Source organism: Schistocerca cancellata, chromosome 2 (assembly GCF_023864275.1).
Source record: "Schistocerca cancellata isolate TAMUIC-IGC-003103 chromosome 2, iqSchCanc2.1, whole genome shotgun sequence".
Classification (NCBI taxonomy): Eukaryota; Metazoa; Arthropoda; class Insecta; order Orthoptera; family Acrididae; genus Schistocerca; species Schistocerca cancellata.
In genome coordinates, this window is record NC_064627.1 from 25,470,431 (window position 1) to 25,497,213 (window position 26,783).

Genomic DNA, 26,783 nt, shown 5'->3' on the forward strand with positions numbered 1-26,783 from the left:
CATTGAGCATGTTTGGGACTGGATTAAGCGTCGTCTCACGCGGTCTGCACGTCCAGCACGAACGCTGGTCCAACTGAGGCGCCAGGTGGAAATGGCATGGCAAGCCGTTCCACAGGACTACATCCAGCATCTCTACGATCGTCTCCATGGGAGAATAGCAGCCTGCATTGCTGCGAAAGGTGGATATACACTGTACTAGTGCCGACATTGTGCATGCTCTGGTGCCTGTGGTTCTGTCAGTGTGATCATGTGATGTATCTGACCCCAGGAATGTGTCAATAAAGTTTCCCTTTCCTGGGACAATGAATTCACGGTGTTCTTATTTCAATTTCCAGGAGTGTACTTGGAGTTTGGTGCCCAGGGGAGCACGGTAAACTCATCCTGGTGCCCTTCGAACCAAGGACGTACACTGCGAGCTGTGTGACACGTTGCATTGCCCTGATGGTGCACGCCATCCTGTGGAGGAAAACGAAGTCCACGTAGCGATGGACACGGGCCCACGATTAGATGGATATTTATGTCGATCCATTGTGCCTTCCAGAATGACTAGAGCATCGAGGGAAAGTACAAAATCGTTCTCAATGTCATAATGCTCCCCCCTCCAGCCTGGAGCCTTCCGACGATTGCTGCAGGGTGTTCGTTTCCAGACGTATCAGGCAGTACATCCCACCGACCGTCTGTCCACTGCAGCATAAAACGTGATCCGACTGAAAAGCCAATTGTCACCACTCAGTGAATGTCCAGATTTGGTACTGGTGTGCACATTCCAGCCTTCGTCGAAAGATGAACAGAAGTCAGCGTGGGTGAATGTACCAGCCACCTGCAGCGAAGCCCCATATGGTTTCGCCTGTACACATCTCCTCGTATAGGTTGTCACACGCTGTTCTCCGTGCCCTTTACATCCCCGGTTCTTCACAGGGATGTGGTCTGCCACGTCGTTCTTCCTCTTTCAGGCCCCGTTCCATCACGATGGAAGCGTCGGGGTCAGCAAACTGCTCTGTCCTATGACGGTGCGCTGTTGCCGTAACATCTCAGTCTGCGTTTTTGCATCGTGGTTCCTCCTTTCTCAAATGCAGAAAACAAATCGTCCCTCTCTTCTGCTCCTTAAGTATTGGGCCTATACCTGGTGCGGCACCAATATTCGTGCTAGAGGATCATAATTTCTGACTTTGAAAGCTGTCTGGCGACCGTTCTCTGTAGAGACATTCACTTCATTTTATACGCTTGCCTTCAGTTTTGTTTCTTACATTAAACATGTTTAATTTCTCCCTACTGTCACTGATTCTTAAGCTCTCAGATTTGGTACGGCCTTCCTCAGTATTAAGAAATCTTATTTCAGCTAGAAGAATCTTACTTGCTTATCGTTGTTAAATGACCTACGACTTATTCTTTCTGTAGAGTACTGTGGGGATGTCCATTACATTTCAAAAATTAATTGATGTTATTTTTATGTCAGGGAAGTACTTTTTTAATTTTTTCACGCTTTTTTGTTTGAAATTTTGCTACTCTTTGGCTACGACTTTGTCTTACTCTTACATCGCATCAGGCAATTAAGGGACTGACTTGTCCTCTTACTGCGTTTTTTAACCCTAGTTTTGTTCGAATGGTGTCACTTCGTGAAAAGCCAGTTTTCTTTGTGAATGTAGTCATGTCTTAGGTTTCGCCTATTTTGTTTACGAGGTAAATTCTTTTTTGCAGGTCATTATGTTTCTCTGCTAAAAGTGAAACATCATTTGCATTTAAAACATAATGAGAGTAGTCTCTTTGTTCTTTGTCTATTCTAAGACCCCCATGAGACTTGACCTTCCATTCAGACAATAAATCGTATGTGCTTATATATCGTAAAAATTGATGTGTGTATGTGTGTTCCACATCAACACCTAAATCATTGGACTCATTTCAGCCAAATTTGGTAAATATATACCTTAATGTCAGGCAAAAAACGCTGTGAGGTAACATCCACGTACCTGTTAAATAGGTTGGGGTGAAAAAGGAGCGTAGCCCGCGATACGCTAATTTCCAGATTTTATTCGCAACACTGAGAGTGAGTGCACTCGGCGACTTGCAGCTAACTTCATACGTAATTACAAGTCTTTACGAAACCTTTTATCGCTGACCACCCCCGCAAACGATGAAATGAGAATAATTTATCGCTTACTACTTTTTGCTGTCCATGCAACCCGGGATCTTCTGCTTACATGGCAGACGCTCGGGACTCGAACCCGGAATCTCCTGCTTACATGGCAGACGCTCTATCCATCTGAGCCAGCGCGGGCACAGAGGATGCGTCTGCAGGGACTTATCCCTTGCACGCTCCCCGTGAGATCCACATTCCCAACATGTCCACACCACTACATTCGTAGTGCGCCTAATAGATGTTTGCCCATCACACTCATTACTCGTGGCAGATTAATCTACCAAGTCCCGTACGAGTTCTGGCATATCGTGTGCGTTTGCACAAGAAATAAATATAAATGAAAGCAGGAGATCCCGGGTTCGAGTCCCGGTCGGGGCACACATTTTCAACATGTCCCCAATGAAGTACATCAACGCCTGTTTGCAGCTAGTGTGTCCATTTAATTATCATTTCATATCGATAAGGAATGACACTATAATTTATTACTTCTTTTTCTACTAACTGTGTAATAAGTTTTGGAGACAGTATGCACATATAGCACCGAATTTAACTGCAAAGTTATATCATTGTACGAAACGCAGTTCAGGAGCTAGGACGTTATAAAAATTAGGTGCGTGAAAAACAGCCGCATCATGCATGATGTTTAAATTGGTCACTTCTTTGCTGGCAACTCCATTCGCAATAAATTTCGCAGACTATGAGACGCTACGGATTTTAAGACACACCTTAATTTTTAAGTATTTTTTAAATAACTTTTTTGTTCACATGTCTTAGAGCACTATGGGACTTAACATCTGAGGTCATCAGTCCCATAGAACGTAGAACTACTTAAACCTAACTAACCTAAGGACATCACATACATCCATGCCCCAGGCAGGATTCGAACCTGCGACCGTAGTGGTCGCGCGGTTCCAAACTGAAGCGCGTAGAACCGCACGGCCACACCGGCCGGCCAATAACTTTTTTACCATTTTTAATTGTTAGATTGAGAAGACAGACTAAAAGAAAATGTTAGTTTATAAAACCGAACTGATATTTAAAATCCCTGAAAATCGTCATCTGAATCTTCTTCTTAGTTCTCTTCTCCGTCATCATTGTTGTTGTCTTCATACATAAGATTGTCTTCACTGCCATAGAGAGCGTTACTTATGCCGCGCTTCGTGAAATATTTAACGATAATGTCTTCCCTCACTCCAGACCACGACTGTTTTACCCATTGACGGACCTGTTTGACTGTTCGCCGTTTTAAAGTTTACTTCGACGTGCGTTCTTGCTGGGTTTCATTCAGCATCCAATTGTTCCATCCCTCTCTCATGCACACATTAAATGGTTTGTTTATCGACATATCAACAGGTTGCAGTTGTAAAGTAAGTCCCCAATTTTTCTTTCACAGAATTTTTCAAATGGTTAGTAAACTTATCCAGGAGAAGAAGAGAACTCTTCTTCAATAAAGCACCTTTCGTTCTCCACCACACTCCCTTAATCCAGAATTTCTTACAAGTCTCGTCCATCCAACTCTTGCCACGTACGTGAACGACAACTGACGGTAGTTCAGAAGGCTTTGGGACTGTTTTGCTCTTGAAAATGACCATTGGATTATGTTTGGTAACGTCAGCTCACCATGAAAGGATAACACTGTAGTGCACTTTTTCATGTCCACCTGCTTTTATAATTACAGTTTTAAAACCTTCCATGGAAACTGTTCCGTTACTCGGCACATCAAATGCCAGAGGAGTTTCGTCCGTATTCGCTATTTGGCGTAGTTTTCTTTCAATGTCGAGTAAGAAAGCGTTGGAATGATAACATTTTCTCTTCATACCCTTCTGGCATTTTCTTAGATATTTTAGCTTTGGTGCTAAGTCAACGACGCTTCATAAATCTGTAGCACCAACAAAATCCTTTCTTAAAGTCTGGTAAGTTCCGCTTTACTGATAGCTTACGAGCGTACACCGTATTTGAATCACTTTTGTATTAATCCCAATGGTATTCTGATGGTTTCCTTAAATCCATTTCAATACGTCGTCGTCTATTTTGGACATTTTGTATTCAGTCCTGTATTTCCACATTTAGTCTTCATTTTTTTTAGTTCTTCTATTCTAGCCCGCGAATGGTGTTTTCTGTTGGTGGTCGGCAGAAATGCTGCTCTGCTTCCATGTTCTTCTGCATATGCTGTTACTTTCAATTTATAGCCCGCATCATACGAATACCTTTTATTTTTTCCTATTACGAAACTAGCTTCTAACAAAAATATTCTACTTTACCGATAACAGAAATCACCTTCAGTTAAAGTTCGCTGGCACCGTAGACTGCAGTGACGCATCGTAGGCTAGACAGTGTTCTGGGTATGTGATGGCTGGGCGAGTGGGAGACAGTAGTTGGAAGCTTGTGGATGTGGGCAACTCACGTTCATTACATCGGTGCGGTGCTGCTGCCACGTGAATCCAGTGCTGACAGACAGGGATGGGTGCTTAAGACCGCTTCTTATTTTACGTTTATTTTTGTGTTTTATGTTTATGTTCATTAAATGGTGGGGATACCGTATTTTCTTCATCGCGCTTTACACGTGTTCTCTATTGATCTTATCGAAGGATTTCTGCAAATCAGTTGATGATAAATGGGTCTCTCGATTACATTGTCAATATTTTTGAATGTTTTGTAAAGGCCTCGTCGCTACTGCTGTGGAGGCCGATTTGCCACTGTTGTTAAAGCAGGCAGAGTTAGTGATTTCGTTAAGCGGCTTCTGGTGCAGTATACCGCGAAGACCATTTCTCCCCTGCCGCTATTAAACAACTACACCCCAGGGTCAGTGTAACAGGATAGGAGAACGAAGGTTCTACAACACTCCAACAAATTAGTAACAAAGTCACACAAAAGTGTTAAGAAGGTTTCCTTATCTTTGTGACTTGTCGAATAATGAAGTCTGCAATACTGCATGTAATCTAACACGAAAAAGGCCCTCAATGGCTAAGTGCAAATAAACGTAGGTAAAATTCACAGAACATCGCAAATGCAATTTAAAACAACTGTCTGTCTACTTCTAAGAGTTCAATAAACGACGTTCCCTGCCTAATTCAGTCCTGGACGAAGATCAATAACCGCATGGGCGAGAGCTGCAATTCTAACTTCTGTCCGTTGCCGTCCAGTCATTCACGGATTGTACTCGGCCGGCAAGTGGCCGATCCGAAGTCGATATCTTCGTCCTCAGCGCTGCCCGCGGCGCTGGTGGAACTGGCGCCAGTGGTGAGTCCCTATGGCACTGGCATCAGCTCGCATCTTCGCGCCTGTTGTGCTCTTGCCCTGGCTGTGTCTTGTTCGGACGACACAGTAAAATGACCCGTGCGTCTTTTGTCGATCTTCAACTACAGAAACCCATTTATTGTTTACTCTGATATGCCTTTTAATCTGCTGCACAGGATCCTATCTACTTCTTGTATGCGGCATCCAGGAAGTTTCTGTCTCCACAATTCTGGCAGCTAGGTTCCCTTCTTTAAACAGCGGTATAAATTCTGCTTTTTGCCACGTTCTGGGTAGCGGATGGAGTTAGTAATCTCAGATCGAGAGAAATTCAACCATATTCTATGAGTTCATTGTTGGTTTCTATGCCTGTACGTTTCCTGTTTTCCAAGGTAAGCACCTCCGCGACCTCTCCTACTCCGTGCCTTCTGTAGTCCATGTCCCCATTTTCAGCCTCATCGTCTGCATACCAAAGCGACTTGTAGTATTCTACGCATTGTCGCCGTTCTGTTACTTTCCCTCTACTGTTTCTCTGCTTTGCTCAGCGTTTTCTTACAGGCTAGTGCGTGTCTTCCGTGAACGTCATCTTCTATTACATTTACAAACTCTTCCAAATATTCTTGGCATGCATCTTCTACGGCCTTTTTAGAAACTTTCTTCCTCTGCTCGCAAATCTAACGTTTTCATCTGCCTGGTTTGAAACCACCCAGGTGCGGTCACCTTTAAGCGTTGTGCTATTTCCTACAGTGCACTCATGGTAGTGTTTCTTTATTTTTGTTACCAGTGGGGACTATAGTTTAGTAATTTCATTCAAATCATCTCTCCAATGATTTGTTTTGTACTGAAACTCCCTGGTTGTCATAGTGTGAAGCTAGTTTTTGTTCTTATGCTTCGGAAAGTAATTTCGTCACAAGCAGCTCAACTGAAATTCATGTGTTTCCAATGTGTCTAGACTGAGTAAGTAGTGTAGAAATACAGATTCTGTGAATGGAGTATTAGATTGTGTTATTTATAGGTTTCAAGAGGAATCTGAAATGGTTTCTTTTTGGTAAAGCTGTGTCACATTTTACAAACTATCTGTTAGTGGTAAAAATAAAGTATTACAAACAACAATTACAAGCAACTAACCGAAATCAATAATCTCAGATTTATTACGTTTTTGTTTCTTTTATGTCTGCGTGACAGAGGGCAGATTGTTATACAACCATTAACAAAAACAAAAACAGCAAATTCAAGAGTTGTTAATTATCGTGTTACACTTTAACAAAGAGCTACACAGCTTACAAACAACCCCGTGAGTGCGAGGTCGCAAGTTCAACCATTACTAAGGCTCATTTGCAGGTGTTGTGTTAACGATTACGGCAGGAAAACCGTTAGCTGCTAATGACTCACCATGTGCGTCAGAAGGACGACAGAAAATGAATGCCCGGGAGGTGCAGGGATGAACCTTCTATGGGACATTTGTATTACACGGCAGGAAAAGGAGACTGTCTACATTCAAGAAATGTTTCCATCGCGAATGAAGGTGAACTGCTCGAAAGTGCAGCACGTTCAGCTAGGTATCCACTCCGAAACAACGCATATAGAAACGTACTGGTGTAGCGGGGTGATGAGAACTAATTGAACGTGTACGTTGTCTACAGAAGCGAGCGTGTACGACACTACACATACCACTGACTAATGTTGCACTGCCATTTCTTTCTCATTCTTGTTATGGAAGCAGAGTGTGGAACCCAAACTAATTACTTTTGGAATCGATTGATTGAGTGTGCAATAAAATGTCAGATTTATTTATCTCACAGTCTCTCTATAATTAACATCCTTAATACAATGTAATGTCTGCATGTTAATATAAGAATGACTAACAGGGTAAAGCTACTAAGAATGGAATTGCTACGGCAAAAAATTATCAAAAAAAGATTTCCAACATCTAACATCCACAGTCAAAGACAATACAATGTAAGGCAAGAATCTTTATAAACAACAAATACAAAATACAAAATTGTATTATGATACAAGCACCTTGATTTATCCCTTTTATCGAACAACCATATTCATGGCCCCATAGATTTTTCGATCCAGACGAGAACCCTGTGGATGAAGACCCTTTACATAAATGCAAAGATCTGTAGTGAATACAAAGTGGTACAGCACGCCAGAGCCGCTGCCACTATCCTGTCCAGTAACTGAGCAGCAAAAAAGTGTGTTTTCCTTTTACAGACGCAACATTACCTGTAGTTCATCGCTGCAGACCATAGCCCTATGTACTTAGTACTTAGAAGCTGGTTTCATTAACCCGCAACAGGTACATGTTACACACTGTAAAACACATTTCATCAGCTTAACAAATAATGTAAAGGCATACATAATAATACTAGTAGCGTCAGACTGCTACCAATACTACACACATCGAAAAAGTTTCGCATCACCTTGGTTCTGAGAGTTACGAAAGGTGTACAGAAAATTGGAATAGAGATCAACATGAACATCATTTCCACCCTTTTTATTGATCATGAGAACCACACATTGCACATTGTACCACCATACAGCGACACCTTCAGAGGTGGTGGTCCTCTTTGCTGTACACACAGGCAACTCTAATACTCAGTAGCACGTCCTCTTGCATTCACACATGCCTGTATTCGTCGTGGCATACTATCCACAAGTTCATCAACGCACTGTTGGTACAGATTGTCCCACACCACAACGGCGATTCGTCGTAGATCCCTCAGGTGGTCGGTGGATCACGTCGTCCATAAACAGCCCTTTTCAATCTACCCTAGGCATGTTCGACAGCGTTGATGTCTGGAGAAAACACTCTAGTCGGGCGATGTCGTTATCCTGAAGGAAGTCATTCTCACGATGTGCACGATGGGTGCGCAAATTGTCGTCCATGAAGACGAATGCCTCGCGAATATACTGCCGATTGCCGGCCTGCGTGGCCGAGCGGTTCTAGGCGCTACAGTCTGGAGCCGTGTGACCGCTACGGTCGCAGGTTCGAATCCTGCCTCGGGCATGGATGTGTGTGATGTCCTTAGGTTAGTTAGGTTTAAGTAGTTCTAAGTTCTAGGGGATTGTTGACCTGAGCAGTTAAGTCCCATAGTGCTCAGAGCCATTTGAACCATATACTGCCGATATGGTTGCACTATCGGTCGGAGGTTGGCATTCACGTATCGCACAGCCGTTACGGTGCCTTTCGTGACCACCAGCGGCGTACGTCAGCCCGACATAATGCCACCCCAAGACATCAGGGAACCTCCACCTTGCTGCACTCGCTGGACAGAGTGTCTAAGGCGTTCAACCCGACCGGGTTGCCTCCAAACATGTTTCCGATGATAGTCTGGTTGAAGGCATATGCGACACTCATCGGTGAAGAGAACGTGCTGCCAATCCTGAGCGGTCCATGTTGTTGGACGCTATCTGTACCGCGCTGCATGATGTTGTGGTTGCAAAGATGGTCCTCGCCATGGACGTCGGGAGTGAAGTTGCGCATCATGCAGCCTATTGCGCACAGTTGGAGCCGTAACACAACGTCTTGTGGCTGCACGAAAAGCATTATTCAACATGGTGGCGTTGCTGTCAGGGTTCCTCCGAGCCATAATCCATAGGTAGCTGTCATCCACTGCATTAGTAATCCCTGGGCGGCCTGAGAGAGGCATGTCATCGACAGTTCCTGTCTCTCTGTATCTCCTCCATGACGGAAATACATCGTTTTGGTTGACTCCGAGCCGCCTGGACACTTCCCTTGTTGAGAGCCTCTCCTGGCGGACACGATCGAACCGCGGTATTGACCCTCTAGGTACGGTTGAACTACAGACAACACGAGCCGTGTACCTCCTTCCTGGTGGAACGACTGGAACTGATCGACTGTCGGACCCCCTCCGTCTAATAGGCGCTGCCCATGCATGGTTGTTAACATCTTTGGGTGTGTTTTGTGCCATCTCTGAACAGTCAAATGGACTGTGTCTGTGATACGATATCCACAGTCAACGTCTATCTTCAAGAGTTCTGGGAACCGGAGTGATGCAAACATTTTTTTTTATGTGTGTATTAGGGAAACATCACGTTATTAGTATGGTCCCTTGTAAGGACGCCTTTAGCGTTCCTTTTGAAACACCACTGACATGCTGCGAAGGAGTGACCACTACAAAATTAAGCAGTTGGTATTTCACAAGAGAGAGACCGAAACAACAGCAGTGAACAGTTTGAAGACGGTTTTTCAGTATACTCTCAGCAGAGGCACAGAACATCATCATCATCATCATTTAAGACTGATTATGCCTTTCAGCGTTCAGTCTGGAGCATAGCCCCCCTTATACAGTTCCTCCATGATCACCTATTCAGTGCTAACATTGGTACTTCTTCTGATGTTAAACCTATTACTTCAAAATCATTCTTAACCGAATCCAGGTACCTTCTCCTCGGTCTGCCCCGACTCCTCCTACCCTCTACTGCTGAATCCATGAGTCTCTTGGGTAACCTTGCTTCTCCCATGCGTGTAACATGACCCCACCATCTAAGCCTGTTCGCCCTGACTGCTACATCTATAGAGTTCATTCCCAGTTTTTCTTTGATTTCCTCATTGTGTACACCCTCCTGCCATTGTTCCCATCTACTAGTACCTGCAATCATCCTAGCTACTTTCATATCCGTAACCTCAACCTTGTTGATAAGGTAACCTGAATCCACCCAGCTTTCGCTCCCATACAACAAAGTTGGCCGAAAGATTGAACGGTGCACAGATAACTTAGTCTTGGTACTGACTTCCTTCTTGCAGAAGAGAGTAGATCGTAGCTGAGCGCTCACTGCATTAGCTTTGCTACACCTCGCTTCCAGTTCTTTCACTATGTTGCCATCCTGTGAGAATATGCATCCTAAGTACTTGAAACCATCCACCTGTTCTAAATTTGTTCCTCCTATTTGGCACTCAATCCGTTTATATTTCTTTCCCACTGACATTACTTTCGTTTTGGAGATGCTAATCTTCATACCATAGTCCTTACATTTCTGATCTAGCTCTGAAATATTACTTTGCAAACTTTCAATCGAATCTGCCATCACAACTAAGTCATCCGCATATGCAAGACTGCTTATTTTGTGTTCACATATCTTAATCTCACCCATCTAGTCTATTGTTTTCAACATATGATCCATAAATAATATGAACAACAGTGGAGACAGGTTGCAGCCTTGTCTTACCCCTGAAACTACTCTGAACCATGAACTCAATTTACCGTCAACTCTAACTGCTGCCTGACTATCCATGTAAAGACCTTTAATTGCTTGCAAAAGTTTGCCTCCTATTCCATAATCTTGTAGAACAGACAATAACTTCCTCCTAGGAACCCGGTCATATGCCTTTTCTAGATCTATAAAGCATTGATACAATTCCCTGTTCCACTCATAACACTTCTCCATTATTTGCCGTAAGCTAAAGATCTGGTCCTGACAACCTCTAAGAGGCCTAAACCCACACTGATTTTCATCCAATTGGTCCTCAACTAATACTCGCACTTTCCTTTCAACAATACCTGCGAAGATTTTACCCACAACGCTGATTAAAGAGATACCTCTGTAGTTGTTACAATCTTTTCTGTTTCCATGTTTAAAGATTGGTGTGATTACTGCTTTTGTCCAGTCTGATGGAACCTGTCCCGACTCCCAGGCCATTTCAATTATCCTGTGTAGCCATTTAAGACCTGACATTCCACTGTATTTGATGAGTTCCGACTTAATTTCATCCACCCCAGCCGCTTTATTGCACTGCAATCTATTGACCATTTTTTCCACTTCCTCAAATGTGATCCTATTTCCATCATCATTCCTATCCCATTCTACCTCGAAATCTGACACATTACTGATCGCATTTTCACCTACATTGAGCAACTCTTCAAAATATTCCCTCCATCTGCCCAAGGCATCCACGGGATTCACCAGCAGTTTTCCTGACCTGTCCAAAATACTTGTCGTTTCCTTCTTACCTCCATTTCGAAGACTGCTAATAACATTCCAGAATGGTTTTCCAGCAGCTTGACCCATAGTCTCCAACCTGTTTCCAAAGTCTTCCCACGATTTCTTCTTGGATGCTGCAATTTGGCTTTGTTTCTTTCTTCAACATAACTTTCTCTGTCTACCTGGGTTCTGGTATGTAGCCATTTTTGATACGCCTTCTTTTTCCTTTTACAGGCTGCCTTGACTGTATCATTCCACCAAGCTGTTTGCTTCATTCTACTTTTACACACTACTGTTCCAAGACATTCTTTAGCCACTTCTAGTACTGTGTCCCTGTGCCTTGTCCATTCCTTTTCCAATGACTGTAATTGACTACATTCAACTAACTGGTACCTTTCTGAGATGGCTGTTATGTACTTGTGCCTGATTTCCTTATCCTGAAGTTTCTCCACTCTTATCCTCCTACATATGGACCTGACCTGCACTTTCGGCCTCACAATCCCAATTTCACTGCAGATTAAATAATGATCAGTGTCATCAAAGAATCCCCTGAATACACGTGTGTCCCTCACAGCCTTCCTGAATTCCTGATCTGTTATTATATAGTCAATGACAGATCTGGTTCCCCTGCCTTTCCAAGTATACCGGTGAATGTTCTTATGTTTAAAAAAGGAGTTTGTGATTACTAAGCCCATACTGGCACAGAAATCCAAGAGTTGTTTCTCGTTCCTGTTGTCCTCCATATCCTCTCCAAATTTACCCATAACCTTTTCATACCCTTCTGTTCGATTTCCAATCCTGGCGTTAAAATCACCCCTGAGCAGAACACTGTCCTTGTCCTTTACTCTAACAACTACATCACTGAGTGCCTCATAAAAACTATCCATCTTATCTTGATATGACCCTTCACAATGCGAATATACTGACACAATCCTAATTTTCTTGCTAGACACTGTCAAATCTATCCACATCAGTCGTTCGTTTACATACCTTATTGCAACTACGCGGGGTTCCATTTCTTTCCTGATATAAAGCCCTACACCCCACTGTGCTATTCCTGCTTTGACTCCTGACAGGTAGACCTTGTATTCTCCCACTTCCTCTTCTTTCTCACCCCTTACCCGAGTGTCACTAACAGCTAAAACGTCCAGCCCCGTCTTACTTGCAGCCTCTGCCAGCTCTACCTTCTTCCCAGAGTAGCCCCCATTGATATTAATAGCTCCCCATCTCATTACCATTTGTTTGCCAAGTCGTATCTTAGGAGTCCCTGGTTTGTCAGTTAGAGGTGGGACTCCGTCACCTCCAAAGGTCCGAGGCATTTTGCTCTGATTATTGCCAGCATCATATTTAGAGTACCAGGGAAGCAGGTTGCTAGCCTTACTTGCCCCGAGTCCCATTGGGTTTTACCCCTAACGGCTGAGGGACTAACCGGTGGATTTGGTAGTCTTTGCCGTATGAGCACAAAGGTGACCACGACTCAGAATATGTCCGAGATGCCCAGCCTTATTCCAAAGTAACTGGTATCCCGACTGTCGGGACCACTTACTTGGCCACTCATACGTTGCTCGTGGTTCATGAACTAGGACATGACTACAGGAACCCACACCATGAACCACAGAACAGTCGACCTTAATTGATACGTCGCCTTCACACGAGCTAACAACGTCGAAAAATGCAGCTATCACATTCCCGATCAAGCACTGATACTTCTGCAGTAACACTGTTTGAACAGGGCTCCAGTCACGCCCGCCACAATCCCTGCCTGCCCCACTCCAGTGAACAACCACGTCTCCCGCCGCCGACCACCACCCCATACAGCCTCACAGAGCTAGCGAGCCTCAAGACGGGAAACAGCTCTTGATGCGACTACCGATGAGTGCCGACATGGTACATTTCGCGAAACTCTTTCGGTTCCTTTATGACGAAATGTCAATTTGGCAACTATTGTTTGCACATAAAATGCAATGTTTTCTGTTTTTATCGTACCCACTGCTCTGCTTTGTTTCATCACCACCGGCACAGTAGTACTGTTGTGAGTTATTCGTCGACTAAGCAGTTCAACTACGTTCGGTATCCTGATGGTATGCTCGCCAAGGGATACCACCAGTCCCGCCCCCCCCCCCCCCTGTTCCCATTAGTAGCCAATATTGCGGTAGCGTGGTAGGCAATATGCGGTCCGGTGAATGTAGTAAATATCATTGGCTTTTTGTGACCCTGCACTCAATGGGTTCCTTGTTAGTACTGGCTGCTATAGCGGTACTTTGTGCCAGGATTTCAATGCATACGAGGAATGCAGACATTTGCTTTCAAACAAACAAATGCTTGTTCGAGTAACTTTTGAGAATACACCCGAGGTACGCCGGACAACCGTCGATATTTCAACAGGAGCACACTAAGCCATTTTCAAGGCAAAACCACAGTAAGTAAGCGCTGTGCAAGGGAATTTAAAACATCGGTTTACAGGGAAACTGTGGAAAGACAACACACTCTCACACTGTAAACACTAGCACCATCACAAACCAAAGACGAACGAAGACAAATGGTTCAAATGGCTCTGAGCAGTATGGGACTTAACTTCTAAGCTCATTAGTCCCCTAGAACTTAGAACTACTTAAACCTAATTAACCTAAGGACATCACAGATCCATGCCCGAGGCAGGATTCGAACCTGCGACCGTAGCGGTCGCGCGGTTCCAGACTGTAGCGCCTAGAACCGCTCGGCCACCCAGGCCGGCGGACGACGTCAGAAGTTTTCGATAGTGTAATTAATAATCAACGGGTGGGGTAGCGTTAACTCTGTTCCTCGGTTTCTTGATATGGAGAGAGCAGGGTTCCCTGCTGAATTTATTTCTGAGGTTACTTGCTAATTTAATTTCAACGTTTTCTTTCTAACACTATTCCAAGAGATCGAATTGCATTCCAGAATGTCCGTGTAGTCACATCGCATAGCATGACCGGTACCAATACAGTATTCAGCAATGGCAGCTTTGCTCGGCTGTTGTAAACGTGTGTAGTGCTTAAGCCCGGTACACCGGTAGTCCACAGTCGCGCAAGGCTGACCAGTATAAGACATGCCACAACTACAAGGAATACGGTAAACTCCCGCCTTACTCAAATATCATTCTTTCCAGAACCTGAAAGGACCTTGATCTTACATGACTGTCGAAAAACACACTTCCCATTATATCTCCACAGTGTACGACCAATCCTGTTCGAAATGCTCCCTGTGTAAGGCGAAATGGCCTTCGATGTTGGTGCCACCTCAGTATTATCGGCACGCACCCAGTTAGTTGTTAGCGCAACGTACATCTGTCTGATCTGTCTTTCACTGTAACCATTCTGACGAAAGGTGGCTTAGAGATGGGCTAAGTCAGCAGACAAACTCTCAGGGTCTGAGATGACATCGGCCCTGTGAACCAAGGTACGAACTTCCCCTTGACGTTGAGCCGGATGGTGACAGCTGCCAGCCTGCAGATACGGGTCAGTGTCAGTAGACTTCCTATAAAAAGAAATATTCGGGTGGATTGAATTCAAGTGTTCTTAATAGCCATTCAAATTCTCACTGCCATGAGGTCAGGCATCAGATGTGTCGTCTACCTGTCTGAAAAAACGCGCAAGTTTCAAATCGACCGACTCTAACGCACGTCCTTCGATGCCTTCCATAAGCACTGTACTCCTGTCTAAATACCAGTTGTTGTAGATGACGCCACCTGGCAGTGTATCCGTAACTTATCTGAACGTTATACGTATTTTTTGTGAAAGCGAAGATGGCTTGATTTTTAAGAGCTTTATTCCAATTACTAGTTCCGAATTGTGCTGTCATGTTTAAAGTGGCATTACACTTTGCATGTATGTTCATGTACATGTTTCGTCGACATTTTGAGAAAACAGTTCAAATGGTTCAAATGGCTCTGAGCACTATGGGACTTAACATCTGTAGTCATCAGTCCCCTAGAAGTTAGAACTACTTAAACCTAACTAACCTAAGGACATCACACACATCCATGCCCGAGGCAGGATTCGAACCTGCGACCGTAGCGGTCGCGCGGTTCCGGACTGAGCGCCTAGAACCGCTAGACCACCGCGGCGGGCTGAGAACAAAGTAAGTGGAGTAAAATCAAGCGATCTTGGCTCTCACACTGTACATGTAAACAGAGATCGATGCAACAACATGTGTAAGTTATACATCTGAACACTGTATATGCCGGGAGAAACTCAGGTCTCCCAAACAAATTATTACGTATAACTTTCTTTCCTCGAGGTCACAGTTAGAATTTTATGAATACCCGTAATTTATTTTTCTTTTTTGCTGCTCTGCCCATCATTTTATAAAGCGCCTATGACTGCAGGAACGAGCACGTAAAAACAAGTACTCGCGGAGACCGCAACTCTCTCTCTCCCTCTATTCTCCTCGGCAAATAGGCGCATTCCCAGCGAGAGAGCTTGTATTGCAAGCAAGGTCTGCCGCCGCTGGCGAATCTTAAACGGCTGCTGCGTTCCCACAGTGTTGGATCTGCGCCCTGCCGCGCCCCCACCCCCCGCCACAGCAATGCTAGCTCCGGTGCGCGGCTGCCTTGTTTTGCAATGATAAGCGAATGTGCCTGCGTCTCAGCGCCCGCGGCGATAAGCGCTCCATTTGCTGCAGAGGCAGCGTGCGCGGGCACAGTGGTTCTGCTGCGCAGATCCCGACTCGCAGATACAGGCAGTCTCTCTCTCTCCCTCCCTCTCTCCCTCTCTGCGAAGGAAAGGTAGGTAGCGCCCGCCCGTCTCCGCCGACAAAGCAATCGGCTGCGGCGAGCTCGGAGCAACGCAAGCCGCGGCGGGCACAGTGACGCGCTAGTTTGCAGAACGCGCACCAGTTAACAAAGCAGACCCACAGCGTGCTGAAGGTTGCAACCTCATCTGAGAAATCCTCCAGTTTGCGATTTTTAAGCGCCGTGCCTTGAGAGGTCCACCGAGATATCGTCACTACTTTTCTTAGACGTTGTGTGTGAGTGGAAGTCCAGTCTGTAGCGTATCTTCGAGAAAGTGTTGTACTGAGCTGGTGCGAATATACACAGACGGCAAGTTAACCGTTGTCTTTCAGCTTCTTAAAAAAACTTTAAACTGGCTCGGCGGATTTTAGATACACAGTTAAACTTCCGTAAACGCAAAGGAGGTTCCAGGGTAGCCATTTCTGAAGGTAACCGATTCATTTGACTTGGTTTAGAATTCTACATGGCTAATTAGTGCTTCTTAAATCTTTCAAATTCGGGCAGTGACATTTTTTGCAGTTTGCAAGATCTGAATCTAGGCATAGAAGAAAATGAAAATGAAAAAAAGGAATCGATGACGAAATTTTGTTGAAAACCGTTGCAATTGCGGCTAACGGCGGAAACTGCATCCAGAACAAATTGCGGTGGAAGTACTCGCCGAGGAGCTCAAAATATTGTGTAATATACAGGACAGTGTGACGTGACACAAAGAGCGTGTATTACTCATAGAAAAGTAGCCATTAAATGGCATAGTAAGACGTGAAAACCAGCACTGGTCGTAAAAGTAAACTCACGTAGTTCCAAGTTCACACAAAAAGCATTTTAATATTATTAAAATATGAATGTTCACACTTTCTTTTCATATAGGCCATGTAATATTCCAGAAGGTAATGTAGTTACGTGACAGCCACACCTTAATAAAAGACTGAAAACCGTCTTGGCTTGGCATCGACTGACAAAGTTGTTGAGCCGGCCGCTGTGGTCGAGCGGTTCTAGGCGCTACCGTCTGGAACCGCGTGACCGCTACGGTCGCAGGTTCGAATCCTGTCTCGGGCATGGATGTGTGTGATGTCCTTAGGTTAGTTAGGTTTAAGTAGTTCTAAGTTGTAGGGGACTGATGACCTCAAATGTTAAGTCCCATAGTGCTCAGAGCTATTTGAACCAGTTTGAAGCAGGTCGCTCCAAGCAGCTCGTGGTTTTGGCGATCTAATGCGGCAATTGGACAGAATTTGGCACGGTATTCTTCAGGATGACAATCAACAACTGTGTCATTCAATGCCAAATGGAATAACTGCTTGCATAAGGACCATTGGTGGGCCAGCGCTTTGATGACTGTCAGTTTGTGAATCCCATTCTCTTGAATAAATTATCAAGTTTTTCGTTAACGGTAATAATTTGTGTATCTGTACCAGCCCAGCCCATCACATTTACCCATCTCTTTCGGATAATCCCTTCCTTTCATTGTCTTACAGTGTATGTTGCAAAATGCGCAAGTATATACGTTGCAGCGCCGTTCTTCCTTGCAGGTTCTTGAGTCATTCCGGTCCTTTCATTTCATGATATATATATCTGCAGGGGTTTCTTGTCGATCACTAAACTGAACTCGCATTCGGGAGGTCGACGGTTCAAATTCCCGTCCGACATACATACCTACGATTTCCGTAATTCCCAAATTGCTTGAAGCAAATGCGAGGATGGTTGTTGTGAAAGGGCACTGCCATTTTCATGCTCGATTCTTCCCTCATTCGAGCTTTTATTCTGTCTCTAACGACCCCACTTCGACGGAACCTGACACTCCTTTCTTCCATCCGAGGCCCACGAGAAAGACAGGCCGCGGCGCGAACGTCACGAAGCTATTCCTGAACTCGGTCGCTCGCTCAGCTCAGCAGAAAAAATGCGTTTATAAACCTGTTAACTCGCAGCTGGGCGTGTAAGTACTAACGAGAATTGCATCTTCCACTGGTTTAAAATGGTTTAAATGTCTCTGAGGACTATGGGACTTAACATCTGAGGTCATCAGTCCCCTAGAACATGTAACTACTTAAACCTAACTAATCTAAGGACATCACACACATCCATGCCCGAGGCAGGATTCGAACCTGCGACCGTAGCGGTCGCGCGGTTCCAGACTGTAGCGCCTAGAACCGCTCGGCCACTCCGGCCAGCCATCTTCCACTGGAATCTGCTGTTATGGAATTTTACTGATTAACAGTACTACAGCAAAATTTAATTTAAGATCAATACTCGATATAAATGTGTATGGCGGCTTGTTTATAGCATTTAGTCTCTTCTGCTTAACAGTACTCATTACACACTAGAAGTAGTGCCTTATGCAACTGATAATCATTTTAGCATGATTTTATTTTGTTGTACGCCATTGCAGCCGTAACAAATTATTAGCAGGCCCATGGACTTCCCATGACCTAATAACAGTAAGATTCCAGTAGAAGATTCAGCTTTCCTTTGTGGTTCAAATGGCTCGGAGCACTATGGGACTTAACTTCTAAGGTCATCAGTCCCCTACAACTAAGAACTAATAAAACCTAACTAACCTAAGGACATCACGCACATCCATGCCAGAGGCAGGATTCGAACCTGCGACCGTAGCGGTCGCGCGGTTCCAGACTGTAGCGCCTAGAACCGCTCGGCCACCCCGGGTGGCTTTTCATTTGTACCGACACGCCTAGTTACGAGTTTACACTTGTAGAAACGTAGTTTGTCTGCTGATTTGAGCTATAGAGCGAGCGCAGGACTACCTTCGTGACGTACGCACATCGGCCTGTCTTTCTCGTAGTCCTGGCTTCCATCCCTCTAGCGATCATAGTCGATTTCTGATGAAGGAAATTCCGCGTACCACCTGCGTGTCCACAAGAAAATCTGTATCAACATTTCTACATATAATACAGTCGTCGGTCTGACAGCGGTCTATTTTGTGGAGTTTCTCATTAGTTGGGAATTTGTCATTGACGATGATGCACCGTTAGATTTCACGGTTGATGTGAGCCGAACGTTATGTTCGTTTCTGGGACGATGTTGCAAAACACAGTGAACCTAATCATATTTTTGTCTCTAATGAGCTGGAACAGCACACTGACCTACCCCAAAGAGACATTGACAGAGGAAGAGAGCACGCAAATTCACACTCTCAGCAATAGAAACGTGAATAGGTAACATTGAAAATTTCACAGTAAATGTTGAAAAAGGCCTGAAAAAAATGGAAATGTAGGGGGCAGCAAATGAAACCAAGACAGATAGAAAAAAACTAATTAAACTGTATATTATTTCAAAATTAATCGCGGTACCTATTAGTCCATGTATCCCATTCTGTGACAAGACGGTCGATGCCTTGATGGAAAAATGTTTGCTTTTGCTTAGGGTAATATGAAGCTAATCGATTGCCACGACTCTTTCTTCGGGGCTCTAAAAATATGGAAATCACATGAGGAGAGGTTGGGACCCTATGGAGGATGTGTAAGGGTTCCCAGCTTAACTTCTACAGCATAGTGGGAACGATCTCGGCAGCACGTGATCGGGCATTATCCTGCAACAAGATGATGAAGTTTCGATCATAGTGCAGAAGATTCACAGAGAAGACTTTACACATCCTCCATAGAGTCCGCACATCTCTCCATGCGGTTTCCAGATTTTTGGAGTTCTTAAGAAATACATTCGTGGCCATCGATTTGCTTCGGATGAAGAGGATCACGCCTGGGTACAATCATGGCTCCGTTTTTTGAGTCATCAGTCTTCTGACAGGTTTGACGCGGCCCGCCACGGTTTCCTCTCCAATGCCAACTTGTTCATCCCAGAGTAGCACTTGCAACCTACGGCCTCAGCTATCTGCTGGATGAATTCCAACCTCTGTCGTCCTCTATAGTTTGTACCCTCTAGAGCCCCCTCTAGTACAATGGTAGTTATTCCCTTAGGTCTTAACAAATGTCCTATCATCCTGTTCCTTCTCTTTGTCAGTGCTTTGCACATATTCCTTTCCTTTCCGATTCTGAGGAGAACCTGGTCTTCCTTTACGTTATCAGTCAATCTAATTTTCAGCATTCGTCTATAGCACCATATCTCAAATGCTTCGATTCTATTCTGTTCCGGTTTTCCCACAGTCCATGTTTTACTACCATACAATGCCGTCCTCCAAAGGTACATTTTCAGAAATTTATTCCTCAAATTAAGGCCGATATTTGATATTAGTAGACTTCTCTTGGCGAGGAATGCCCTTTTTGTCATTGCTAGTCTGCTTTTGATGTTCTCCTTGCTCCGTCCGTCAACGGTTATTTTGCTGCCTGGACAGAATTCCTCAACTTCCTCTACTTCGTGACCATGAATCCTGATGTTAAGTTTCCCTCTGTTCTCATTTCTTCTACTTTTCATTACTTTCGTCTTTCTTCGATTTTCTCTCATTCTATATTCTGTACTCAGTAGGTTCATTCAATTCAGCAGATCATGTAATACTTCTTCAGTTTCACTCTGGATAGCAATGTAATCAGCGAATCGTATCACTGATAATCTTTCACCTTGAATTTTAATTCCACTCCTGAACTTTTTTTTTATTTCCATCATTGCTTTCTCGACGTGCAGACTGAACAGTAGGGAAGAAAAATGGTGGTGTTGGTTTGCTGTCGTTTCTGATAAGAGTAACCCTATCACTGAACTGTTCACATTAACACACTCTCTGCCCTACCTTCCTGTTCCTAACGAATCCTACTCCCCTTATAGGGGCCTACCATCTTCTGCTATCGTCGATATTACACTATACTCATCTGTCGAAAAATTGTTGTCTTCTGACCCCTATTATGTCTAGATCGAGCCTTTGCAATTCGCTTTTCAGTTATTCTAGCTTCCCCATCACGTTCAAGCTTCCGACACTCCACGCCCCAACTCGTAGAACGTTATCCTTTCGTTAATTATATATGCTTTTTCTGATGGTCACCTGCCCCTTGGCAGTCCTATCCCGGAGATCCTAATGGGGGACTATTCCGGAATATTTTGCCAGTGGAGAGATCATCATGGTACGTTTTCAATTACAGGCTACATGTCCTTTTGATACACGTTATGTGTCTTCAACTCAGTGGTTTCCGTTACGTTCTGAAACCTCTTGCCGTTGATCATTGCTGATTTCTGCACCTTTAGGGGCGGTTTACCATCCGAGGGGCAAGAGAGTGCCCTGAAACTTCCTCCGCTCCTCTGCCCTCTTTGAGAAGGCCGTTGGCAGAATGAGGGTGACTTCTTACACCGGAAGTCTTATGCTGCCAATGAAGATTATAGGCTCTGTAGGCAACTTCAAATATTTTTCCATGAAGGCATTGGTCGTCTTGTCGCACGCTGCCAGAAATGTGTCGACAGTCAAGGCGATTACTTTTGAAATGATAAACAGTTTACTTCTTAGTGATCCGTTCCTCAATCGTTGTTCGTTTGTTCGCCTGCCTCCGTCCGACTTTTCAAAACTCTTTTTGTAAGGGCGGGTAGACAAGATGGAAGTTACATCTGATACTAAGGTCTATGGTCCCTTCGCGATGTAAAACAATGGAGCTTGTAAGTTGTTTGGTTGTAAGTTCCTATGGAACCAAATTGCTGAAGTGATCGGTCCCTAGGCTTACACGCTACTTAATCTAACTTAAACTTAAGCTAAGGACAACACTCACACCCGTGCTCGAAGCCGGCCGGTGTGGCCGAGCGTTTCTAGGCGCTTCAGTCTGGAACCGCGCGACCGCTACGGTCTCAGGTTCGAATCCTGCCTCGGGCATGGATGTGTGTGATGTCCATAGGTTAGTTAGGTTTAAGTAGTTCTAAGTTATAGGGGACTGATGGCCTCAGATGTTAAGTCCCATAGTGCTCAGAGCCATTTGAACCAACCCATGCTCGAGTGAGGACTCAGACCTCCGATGGGGCAAGCTGCGCGGACCGTGGCAACAAGGCGCCTGAGACCATGCGGCTACGCCGCGCGGTGATTCTAAGTCAATCTAGTCAAAAGATATGACCATTTATGTCACGTATTTTGATAGTAGCAAAGGCTCTCGTTAAAACCAAAACCAAAGAATCATTAAATGTGGCAAGAAGGAAGATTTCGCAGAACAAGTAAAGAAAAAATAAGAGAAATGTTAATTTTTTGATTATATGACTTGAAAAATATTTCTGTTTTCATTTCTTATCTGACTTCAAATTTGAAATTAACACATTCTCGAAAGTCGTGATATACGTGGGACCGATATCCTGCAAGTACCAATGGCGATAACAGGCAAAAATGGTCTAGATTCCCAGTTCCTGCAATGGACGAACTGTGTATATACATAATTGGGTTTGTACGGAATGCTCAGTGCGCTTGTACTACTCGCTGCTGACCCCATTTTAGCATCGTCTGTCTCGTTTTAATCTGACTGACACTTACACATTAACATGGTAGTTTTCTGCTAAACAGCCACCGTATAACATCGTGTGTTACGTATTAAACGAAGATTTCGTAAATAGCAACATGAAATGCACGAACATCTAAATTAGGCTTAGGATGGAGACGAAGTATTATTGCGGTTTCTGCGGGGGATGACCACTTAAACAAACGTATTCGTAAGAGTATCTGCGGTATTCACGCAAGCGTACAGAGTCCAAAACGTCAACGGGACAGAGCTGGTTGCGGGAATTAACGGCGAGACGCATGGCAGGCGGAGCGTGAAGCCGAAGCTGTGGCGCCGGCTGTGTGCGACTGTTGGCTGCGTCGAGACGCAGCGGCAGGCGTGGTCCGGTCTGGTGTGGTGTGGTCTGGTGTGGTGGTCCCGATACGAGACGCGGCCGAATCACACCTGGGGGAGCGCGCCGGTGGGGCCCTCGCGCACCAGTGCGCATGCGCACGCGAACGCCGAAACATGCGGCTGCGGCCGCTGCGAGCTGTGGCGACAGGCCGACATCGCTGCCGGAGCTCTGTTATTTTCGTACACCGCAGCACATTGCCAGCGATTCTGGTGCATGCGAGCGATGGAGTTGGAGTTTCGCAGCTTATTGTCAAGCAGCTCTGCCAGGCATTCGTTGCAGCGCAGTCCACTGCAGGTAGACACACACAAGGAGAGACATTTACATGTACAAAATAAATGAAAGACAACCCTTTTTGCGCAACAAATAACTTGCGAAAAAGTTCATTTTAGTACTTCTGGATGTACGATATTTGACATCTTTCCGTCTCCCGAAAAAAGTTTTGAGGTGTCTGTCTCATGAGCATGACCCTGTGAAAAGCATCAATTTTCCGGATGTAATCCACACACTTGCTTTTTCCCCTCGGATTCGTCCGTGCACGCTTGTGGCATATACAGGGCTATTACAAATGATTGAAGCGATTTCATAAATTCATTGTAGCTCCATTCACTGACATATGGTCACGACACACTACAGACACGTAGAAAAACTCATAAAGTTTTGTTCGGCTGAAGCCGCACATCAGGTTTCTGCCGCCAGAGCGCTCGAGAGCGCAGTGAGACAAAACGGCGACAGGAGCCGAGAAAGCGTATGTCGTGCTTGAAATGCACTCACATCAGTCAGTCATAACAGTGCAACGACACTTCAGGACGAAGTTCAACAAAGATCCACCAACTACTAACTCTATTCGGCGATGGTATGCGCAGTTTAAAGCTTCTGGATGCCTCTGCAAGGGGAAATCAACGGGTCGGCCTGCAGTGAGCGAAGAAACGGTTGAACGCGTGCGGGCAAGTTTCACACGTAGCCCGCGGAAGTTGACGAATAAAGCAAGCAGGGAGCTAAACGTACCACAGCCGACGGTTTGGAAAATCTTACGGAAAAGGCTAAAGCAGAAGCCTTACCGTTTACAATTGCTACAAGCCCTGACACCCGATGACAAAGTCAAACGCTTTGAATTTTCGGTGCGGTTGCAACAGCTCATGGAAGAGGATGCGTTCAGTGCGAAACTTGTTGTCAGTGATGAAGCAACATTTTTTCTTAATGGTGAAGTGAACAGACACAATGTGCGAATCTGGGCAGTAGAGAATCCTCACGCATTCGTGCAGCAAATTCGCAATTCACCAAAAGTTAGCGTGTTTTGTGCAATCTCACGGTTTAAAGTTTACGGCCCCTTTTTCTTCTGCGAAAAAAACGTTACAGGACACGTGTATCTGGACATGCTGGACAATTGGCTCATGCCACAACTGGAGACCGACAGCGCCGACTTCATCTTTCAACAGGATGGTGCTCCACCGCACTTCCATCATGATGTTCGGCATTTCTTAAACAGGAGATTGGAAAATCGATGGATCGCTCGTGGTGGAGATCGTGATCAGCGATTCACGTCATGGCCTCCACGCTCTCCCGACTTAACCCCATGCGATTTCTTTCTGTGGGGTTATGTGAAAGATTCAGTGTTTAAACCTCCTCTACCAAGAAACGTGCCAGAACTGCAAGCTCGCATCAACGATGCTTTCGAACTCATTGATGGGGACATGCCGCGCCGAGTGTGGGAGGAACTTGATTATGGGCTTGATGTCTGCCGAATCACTAAAGGGGCACATATCGAACTTTTGTGAATGCCTAAAAAAACTTTTTGAGTTTTTGTATGTGTGTGCAAAGCATTGTGAAAATATTTCAAATAATAAAGTCATTGCAGAGCTGTGAAATCGCTTTAATCATTTGTAATAACCCTGTATACAGGGTGGAGCAAATAAACGTGGCCCGGAGAACAGAGTTCCAGGGTACAAAGAAACACAGCGGAGGAAAGGAAATACAGTATTAACCCGACTACAGCAGATGGCACTTCGCATTGACAAGTAGTTGGACGCGAATAGAAGCTAGACTGCTGTAATTGCTGCAGCCTAACCCGAAATGCTTTACTGCAGTTCATGGAGGCTGTGAGAGTTGGTGCGATACACCTTAGACTGAACGGCTTCCCACACAAAGTAACCGCACATTGACAGATCAGGTGACCTGGGTGGCCAGCTAGGGCCGCGACCAGACTGACCTCTGCCAACAACTCTGTCAGGCGTGAAGAGTGTGTAAACGTGCTCCGAGACAGTTGGCAGTAACTGTAGGTCTCCCCTCCTTCGTCAATGCTGCCACAAATTCACGTCCAATTGTATCCACTCGTCCGGGCCACTTTTTTCTCCACCTTGTATCTCACACACACATGTATAGGGTGATTCCGATCAACGTTTAAAAACCTCAGAAGACACTGAAACAAGACTCATGCGGCCGCAGATACGGGAAATATCCCAAAAGTGAAAGAACATGTAGCGCCACCAGCTGACGTACCTGGCCGTAAGTGCAGCGGTGAAGCTATCGCTCTGTCACACCGTATCACCCCAGCAAGAGCCAAGTACTGACGTTCGAGTCTTGCGGCTTGCAGCCAGTATTTTCTTCGTTGAGTTAGACCATTATGTAATTCAGGTAAGATTTATTATTTTATTTACTCGACTCGCCGTCTCTGATGGTTTATTGCAAAGTACAGTAAAAAAAAATAAAAAGCCAACAGTATCGCGTCACAAGCAAATGAATATCATCGTCCGAAGTCAGCTGTAAATGACTTACGTTTTCTTTACTAAATAATGTCTACAAAGAGCAAAAGAAGGGACAAAAGGACAGAAACACAAAATGAGAATAGCTTTTGCTTGGTGGCAGCAAGGACGATAATTTTGTATCTTCTGGTTTACAACAGATGACATTTGGAAGATGTTCGAATTTTGCACCACTTGCTAGGATGCAAGTATTCCATCGCCCAGTCATATCATATCATCCCTTCCGCCGAAGTCCAACGCTGAACGTGTGGCGAGATACGTTTTGTCGTGGCGTCATATGTTCACTATTTCTTTTTCACTGTTGGTGTATTTCCCGATATTTGCGGCGCCATGTCTCCAAAATTAAATTATTCGACTCAGCGTGATCTACGTTTCTTCGGGGTTTTTCGAAAGCTAATAATAATCACCCTATATGTATATAATAGCCGGCCGATGTGGCCGAGCGGTTCTAGGCGCTTCGGTCTGCCACCGCGCGACCGCTACGGTCGCAGGTTCGAATCCTGCCTCGGGCATGGATGTGTATGATGTCCTTAGGTTAGTTAAGTTTAAGTAGTTCTCAGTTCTAGGGGACTAATGAGCTCAGATGTTAAGTCCCATAGTGCTCAGAGCCATTATGTATGTAATATAATTTCACATACAGCTAAGATATGTTATGCATCATCTACAGCTCTAGCGAATGTCTCCTTGCATCTTCACATGACGTCTGAGCAATCTTGTAAGTATGCCAGTAACTGATTGACATCCGTTGCGAGAAAAAGGACCGTCCCTGGAAACTGTCTGATGCTCTGATGATTTACACGGTGCGACTCAGGACAGGATGTTAAATCTACCTGTGATATTGAACCACGTGGCATGGTCTTTGGCACCGAAACACGATGTAGCTGATGCATGGGCAATGGTTACAGGAGAATATGGGCTTGGGACGAGGAATGATAGAGGAGATTAATTCAGTTCTGTAATAAATTTCAGCTCGTAATAGCGAATACTCTGTTCAAGAATCATAAGAGGAGGAAATCTACTTGGAAAACCCCGGGTGATACGGGAAGATTTCAGTTAGATTACATCATGGTCAGACAGATATTCCGAAATCAGGTACTGGATTGTAAGTCGTACCCAGGAGGAGATATAAACTCAGGTCACAATGTAGTAGTGATGAAGAGTATGCTGAAGATAGACTGATCAGGAAGACTCAACG